Source organism: Bubalus bubalis, chromosome 21 (assembly GCF_019923935.1).
Source record: "Bubalus bubalis isolate 160015118507 breed Murrah chromosome 21, NDDB_SH_1, whole genome shotgun sequence".
Taxonomy (NCBI): Eukaryota; Metazoa; Chordata; class Mammalia; order Artiodactyla; family Bovidae; genus Bubalus; species Bubalus bubalis.
The window spans coordinates 6922717-6930497 of record NC_059177.1 but is presented as its reverse complement, the minus strand read 5'-3'; the positions used below and the strand labels follow the sequence as shown (position 1 = coordinate 6930497).

General features: G+C 50.2%; 1 long non-coding RNA gene across 1 annotated transcript; it reads right to left on the bottom strand.

The window, feature by feature from the left end:
• Positions 1-621: 621 nt before the first annotated feature.
• On the bottom strand, positions 622-3916 carry LOC123331049. The gene is made up of 3 exons (XR_006547501.2): positions 3445-3916; positions 2229-2305; positions 622-1336 (listed from the first exon to the last, which is right to left on the bottom strand). It is a non-coding gene; the product is annotated as an uncharacterized LOC123331049 (long non-coding RNA).
• Between the last annotated feature and the right edge of the window lie 3865 nt (positions 3917-7781).

The following is a 7781-nucleotide window of genomic DNA, read 5'->3' as shown; positions in this document are numbered from 1 at the left end:
GCCTCTTGATCAAAGTGAAAGAGGAGAGTGAAAAAGTTGGCTTAAAGCTCAACATTCAGAAAACTAAGATCATGCCATCTGGTCCCATCACTTCATGGGAAATAGATGGGGAAACAGTGGGAACAGTGTCAGACTTTATTTTTTTGGGCTCCAAAATCACTGCAGATGGTGACTGCAGCCATGAAATTAAAAGACACTTACTCCTTGGAAGAAAAGTTATGACCAACCTAGATAGCATATTGAAAAGCAGAGACATTATTTTGCCAACAAAGGTCCATCTAGTCAAGGCTATGGTTTTTCCAGTGGTCATGTATGGATGTGAGAGTTGGACTGTGAAGAAAGCTGAGTGCCAAAGAATTGATTCTTTTGAACTGTGTATCTGGAGAAGACTGTTCAGAGTCCCTTGGACTGCAAGGAGATCCAACCAGTCCATTCTAAAGGAGATCAGCCCTGGGTGTTCTCTTGAAGGAATGATGCTAAAGCTGAAACTCCAGTACTTTGGCCACCTCATGCAAAGAGTTGACTCATTGGAAAAGACTGATGCTGGGAGGGATTGGGGGCAGGAGGAAAAGGGGAAGACAGAGGATGAGATGGCTGGATGGCATCACCGACTCGATGGATGTTGAGTTTGAGTGAACTCCGGGAGTTGGTGATGGACAGGGAGGCCTGGCATGCTGCAATTCATGGAGTCGCAAGGAGTCGGACACGACTGAACAACTGAACTGAATGAGAATGAACTGTATAGCTCATGGAACTCTACTCGATTCTATGTGGTGACGTAAAATAGGAAGGAATGCAAAAAAGAGAAAAAATATATGTATATATGTATAGAGCTGATCCACTTTGCTTACAGTAGAAACTAATACAACATTGTAAAGCAACTATACTCCAATAAAAAAAATTTTTTAAAGCCCAGGAGCTGGAATCAGTATATTTTTCTATTGTGCTAACTCAGTCTTTTTGAACCATTTCTCCAATAAGCTCCCAAAATAAGAGGAAATGAACCTCCGGGACCTTCCACGCTTGTCTTGATTGGCCGCTGGCCCTTGGGACCCTGCAGCAGGTTAGGTGAAGGTGAGATTTTCAACATCATGAGAACTAGAATATTAGGGGAAGGACATTTGAAACTGCTGGTCCATGTTTGTAAGAGAAAAAAAGAGTCACTCACTTCCCCTGGACCTCAGTGCGCTTCTGGGGCCAGCCATGCTCACACGTGATCAGCTGAGGTGTGTCATCTCCGCATCAGGGATGGTCCAAATCATCTTCCTTTCTGGCCCAGGAGTTGCTACTTTTCAATGGCATAGACGGTGGGCAGGGGAGGGTGACCATAGAATATCTGGGACAAAGTGGTCAAGTTTATGTAGATTTGAACAAAATGAAACATCCACCCATCCACCTGCTGAGATCAAAGCAGGTGCAAAAGCCCTTGAATGCCTAGGAGCTCAGGTAGACAGAGGGGCCAATCACTCTTGTGCAAGCTGTCAATAGGTGAAGACAGACCAGGTGGCCCTGTGGAAGTCCTCATTGAGGACTCTAGGATAGTGGACCAACGATACAAGTTTTTGCAGTGATTCCTCACTAGGCATCTCAAGCTTTACGGTGGTTCCATTACAACTACGGTGGACTTGAGCACAGTCCATTGGTCTGCAGTAGAGGTGATGGCTCCGCCTGCAATGCCGGAGACCTGGGTTTGATCCCTGGGTCAGGAAGATCCCCTGGAGAAGGAAATGGCAACCCACTCCAGTATTCTTGCCTGGGAAAACCCATGGACAGAGGAGCCTGGCAGGCTATAGTCCATGGGGTCGCCTGCAACTTAGCGACTAAACAGCAGCAAGAGGTAATGGCCACACGTGTTGGCTTTTCCACATATGTTTGTCTCAACACTGTTCTCTAGGTGTGGTTATTTCATATAACTATACATATAATGTAAATGTTGAATCTGAAAACTGTTATGTTTCCAAGGGGAGGTCATCCAATATATGGGATCTCTTTAAGAGTCCAGTCCTGGGGGGCCCAAAGACCTGACCATTAAAGCTGGGTCATAAGTGACAGTCCATGAGCTGATACACAGATATCGTTCACTGATTCCTGGGAGAGCGGGGGTGGGCAGTGCACTGACTAGAAAGTTCTGCGTGAAATTCAGCTCATCACATGGGACACCCACTGCCGCAGGCCATCCACCGTCTGCCTTCACTGAAAGGCTCTAGCATTATGGAGGACCTGCTCACCTTGGAGCAGGGTGGGCTTCTTCACTGCTTCTTGTCAGCTGGCTTTCATGAGACTAGCACTCCATGAGGGAAGACACCTGTGGGTGAAGTCAGAGGCTTAGGGACTGGGCAAGATCCATAGTGTTTTCACGACAGAACTTCCTAGAGCTCATCCCACCTATGGAACTTAGTTCAGATTTGCAGGATGTCAAGTTGGAGGCTGTTTTGACCAGAGGTTAGTCACGTTCACAGTTCCTTCTCAATGGCAGGAGGAAATTCTCAAATTCAGAAGCTCAACCACACACGTTAAAAAAAAAAAAAAAAAAATGGTAGCTGTGAGGTGACGGATGTGTTAACCTGACTGTGGTAATCATTCACAAAGTAGACATATGTCAAATCGCCACACTATCTCCTTTAAATATGTAACATTTTATTTGTCTATTAAATTTTTGGCCAAAATTTCTTCAACCTCTATGTTCTTCTGGTTTGTCTATTATCAGATCAGTCGCTCAGTCGTGTCCGACTCTTTGCGACCCCGTGAATCGCAGCATGCCAGGCCTTCCTGTCCATCACCAACTCCCGGAGTTCACTGAGACTCACGTCCATTGTCTATTATACTTTTTATTAAACCACCACCACCAGCTCAGAGGGCCAGGAGAACCAGAGGAGCCATCATGGTAAAAGGCCTCCATCAGCTGTGCAATGAGTAACAGGCACCCGTTTCTCACTGGTCTGAAGGAGGTGCTAGGGTACAGTGCCTAAAGCGCTTCCAAGATTATTAGGTATTGGGGCCCTCATTCAAATACGGCCACAGGTCTGACGTCTCGGGGTGGAGGTTACAGGAATATTCCCAGGTTTGGGATGTACTGTCTCTCATTAGACAATATGCAAAGGGGCCAGTGGAGCTGGGATTTTTGCCATAATTTGTGGTTACTACCAAGTTGCTTGTTAACTGATTGTGAAACGTCTCTCTGAGCTGTGATGCAGCTCTCAAGATGGCTACTTGGAAGGCAGCTGAGGGGAGCGTGGGTCACTCGGCAAAAGCGTTTGGCCTGTGAAGCCGTTATAGAGACGCCTGCACACCCACCAACAGTTCACATGATAACAAGTTGTGTCCAAACACTGAGGCTCTCTCACTGGAGAATTCAGGGCCATGAGTGTATTGTGTGCTACGCCAGGTAGACGCAAACTCGCCGCCACCCCCGCCCCCACTTAAAAAATACACTGTTAGCCATACCTCAGACTGAAGGCTAAGAGCCAGGTATGAGGGAAGTGGCAGTTCCGTCCACGTTGGAAGCGTCGAGCGTGGCGGAAATGAACGAGGCCACCTTCTTCCCTAAGCACCCAGAGTAAAGCTCCCGGCTTCCATCGGCCTGACAGCGGGGGTGCAGCTCCCAAGGAAGCGTGGAAACTCCGTGCTGCACCCCTGGCCATCCAAAACCTCAGGTGAAAAGATCGTGCACCCTTTCTTCTCCCAGGAAGAAGGCGCTGTCTCAAACGTTATGCTCGGCGAACTTTACAGGGAAACGCCTTTCCTGGAACTTGCATGTGACCCTTAGAGGACCCTTAGCAGGTTCTTACGAAAGAGAGGCAAGCACAGTCCAGACCAAAGCCAACCAAAGAACCCCCCGCAAAACTACAGCCAGTATTCCGTAAGTTCAGGAATATGCAGGGCTTCCCCCTGGGTGGGGTGAATCCGGAGAGCCGATCCATACCTGAATTTTGTCCCTGCTTGTCCCATGGCTTTGGTTCACCTGGTCTGAGGGCAGTCAGCTCGCACCGAGTAGGTCTTCGCGCGCAGGACTCACGGACTCACTCCAGGTTCTCGCGTTGCTTCCTACGCGCAGGCTCACGACTCCTCTGGTCTGCTCTGCCCGCCCCTTTTAACCCTGTCAATCACCTGTCTTGGCTATTGTAAAATAGATTCATCTGTATAGCGGTTTTCCTGGGTTGCCTTCTTCCTGGCATTCAGTGGCCTCCTTACCCAGGAATTTTATTTGGAAGGTGACTCACTTCTTGTTCAAATGACTTGCTCATTTGAGAATCGTGGTGGCTTTCTGCCCACCCACTTCTTGCAGGGGGCCGTGGGGGGATGTCCCTGGCCGCTCACCACTCCCTCCAGGCTATTTTCTTTCCTTGGAAGAGTCAGATGCTCCGAGCTCCAACCACTGGGGTCAGCAACCTTCACTACTGTCTTCCAAGGTCTCCCCTGAGTAAGGCAGTTAGTTGGCGCAGCTGTGGCCTATTTTTGGCTTGTACTCACAGACCCAGATGGACCACCTACCTGGGCACTGAAGCCAGTAGGAAGCTGCCGAATGGACCACCCTGTGTGATCGTTTGCAGGGTCCCATGGGAGACACTGTATAAAATCTGCCTCAGAACAGTCTGGGCTTCCCTAGGGGCTCAGACGGTAAAGAATCCGCCTGCAATGCAGGAGACCTGGTGGGTTTCATGCCTGGGTTGGGAAGATCCCCTGGAGAAGGGCATGGCAACCAACTCCAGTATTCTTGCCTGGAGAATCCCAAGGACAGAGGAGCCTGGCGTGGATAGAGGAGCCTGGCGGCCTACAATCCACGGGGTCGCAAAGAGTCGGTACGACTGAGCGGTTAAACACAGGCCAATCTGTCTCCGGTGAGGAGGACAAATGTATCCACTGACTGCTGTGTCCAATTAGCCAGCATCCCCCTACGGGCAGGAACTCTCCTAACTGCGGGCTGCAAACCCATGGCGGGGTCCACAGGAAAGCTCTGGTGTGGCAGTCAAAAGCTGTCAGTGAAGCCTGCGGCCCAGCTCTGTGCTTGCGCTGGAGTGAAACTGGTCACAGCCTTTGCGGGGCAGACACGTGGTCCTTGTCTGGACTAAGAGATAGTGCGAAAAAGGGCCGAGAGGCTGCTAAGTGTTGCCTGAAAGGAGGTGGGGGCGGGGGGTGGTGTGTCTGTTACAGCAACACAGTGAAAGGATGACATACGGCATGGGGTCCTTTTCGGTTAATTATAAAGAACTGCCATACTTATCTGCACTTTTTAGGCAATACATCGAGCGAAACTAGAATTATGTGGTAAGAAAAGCAAAGGTGTGGTGAATGGAGATTTCGAAAGACAGGAGAACTAGGAGCGGGGATGGGGTGAGAAGCGTGTAGTTAAATGTGGTTAGAAGCCAGTGATCAGCGCGTGAGCATCACTAACTAGGGAATTATGATGCGTCTGAGTGCCTGAGGTTCCAAGAAAACCTGCAAGTTGTGCTTCTGATCCCGAACCCTGGATTCGGATGTCTCGGCTCTCCGGGCCGGGCAGCGGCGCTCCCCACGGCCACCAGAAGGCGGCGCTGCGGGCGCGGGGAGCCGAGCAGCCACCGGCGGGGCCGGGTGCTTCTCCGCTGAAGGAAACCGAGCCCGCGGGGAGCAGTGGCGACGCCCAGAGGCGCTCCCCGGGGAGGGCTCCGCCCGAGCGGGCGCAGGAAGCCGCTGACTTCCTGCGCCCCGCTCCTCCCCTGCCTGCCCCAGGACCGCCGCTAGGAGTCCGGGGTGCTCTGCAAACCAGCTGCAGCCAGCCCACGCAAGTTTTGTTTGGCCTAAAAATCCAGATTTCTGCTTCTCTCAGTCACGTGGGGCTTCTGGCGACCCCGGCGGAGCTTGCGGCCGCCCCTCCACGTGCATCCCCGGCCTGGCGTTTCTTTTTCCTTTTTTGATAGTTTCGACCAGATCAATAGCTTTCTGGCTATTGACTGTTTAATCCCTCTTCAGAACTGAATCCGGCGCAACACTTCATACTAGCCTTTCCTTTTTTGTACAACTCTATATAGAGTTAATCATGGTCTCTTTTTGACAGTGAATCCCCAACAAGCTACCAGTTGCCTCAGTCTCCTTAGGACAAGGTTCAGCGGCACCAGGTATGGTCACCGCGGCCTCCTGAGGAAGTTTCTCCCGCTGTTTTGCCTTCTCCAACCTGGACTGGTCGCCCTGTCCATTCGTCTGGTGTCTAGTGGGCAGCCTGGCAGCTCCCTTCAGCTCCAGGGGTGCCTTTTTTTTTTAAAGCAGCGAAGTCCCCCTTGTCAATCGAAACCACATCAAATTCCATTCTATAAAACTGAAAATATGGCATCCATATAAATTATTCATTTACATTTATAACACTGACTTATAATGAAGTCAGTCTATAAGAGTAATGACGTTAATTGGAACAGCATGCCAATTGGAGGAAGGCGCTACATGGGGCTGTCGCCTCTTCTGTTCATTCATCTACCTGCTTTTGGTGGCTGGAGGTGGAGGAAGCCTGGCTCTTCCAGGATATCCTGGAAGGTTCTCAGAAGCTCACCTCCCATTCCTGGTGTCTCCCTGGACCAGCCAAGGTGCAAGGCCAGCCTTCTCCTAGGTCCCTCCCCAGGGCTCTGCCGCCTGTTCATGGGAGACCATGTGGGCCGACCCACTTTGGTCTCACCTCCCAGGGTCCCTGGTGTCAACACCCTTTCCTAGGCCTGCAGTGGTCATGATGAATGAAAACTGGCTCTTGGTCCTTGGGGCAGGTCCCCACAGGTCCCATGCCCCCTGAAGTGGAAGCAAGGAGTCCTAACCATTCTCCCACTATGGGTCCAAATGTCCCTCCTCTCATATCTCTGCTTGGTCCTGCCTGGCTGGGACTGCTTGGTGGGTCACCTCCCTGCGCTAGGAGCTGGGGTGGTGGGGGCAGAGTTTGGCTTACTCGTGGGCACTGCCCCTGAGATGACAGACCTGTATTCTCTAGACCTGCAAGAAGGCTTAGCTGTTAGAACACGGTGCTGGCCTCTGCTGGGCTGTAGGTGGGCGTCTCTGTCTTTCTCCATTTCCCAAGAAGCTCGTCAGTTACTTAGGAGCCTTAGACAGAAGGTCCTGCTTTGCTTTAAGAGAAGAAAAACTCTTGGTGAAATATACATAACAGAAAAGTTAACCATTTAAACAATTTTTAGGCATTAATTACATTCAGATTAATGTGCAGCCGTCACCATCTCCAGAATGTATTTTTTTTCTTTTGGTGGCATGTGAGTTCTTAGTTCCCCAACCAGGAATCAAACTTGCAGCCCCTGAAGTGGAAGCAAAGAGCCTACCCACTGGACTGCCAAGGAAGACCCAACCAGAACAGAATATTTTCACCCTCCCAAACAGAAACTGTACCTACCCATTAAATACTCCCAATTCCGCCCTCCAGACTCTGGAGGCAACCAATCGCCATTTTACTTTCTGTCTCTGTGAATTTTGCCTACTCTAGGCACCTCATGTAACTAAAATCATACAGTATTTGTCCTTTCATGTCTGGCTCGCTTCACTTAATATAATGTCTTCAAGGTTCATCCATGGTGTACCATGTGTCAGAATTTCCCGCTTTCTTAAGGCTGCCCAAGTTGCTTTTGAGTCTTATGTGAATTATGCTGGTTTCCACCCTCAGTGTACTTTGAAAATACACAAGTCTTCTGAGGCCAGGATGATATGCATTCTTTCCTCCTCTCCCCTCCGGTGGGCACAGGAACCTAGTGGTTTCCCAGGTAGCACGTGTTTCACTCTGGTTTGACAGCCTTCTTCTAATTTAATAAGAACTCCTGCAA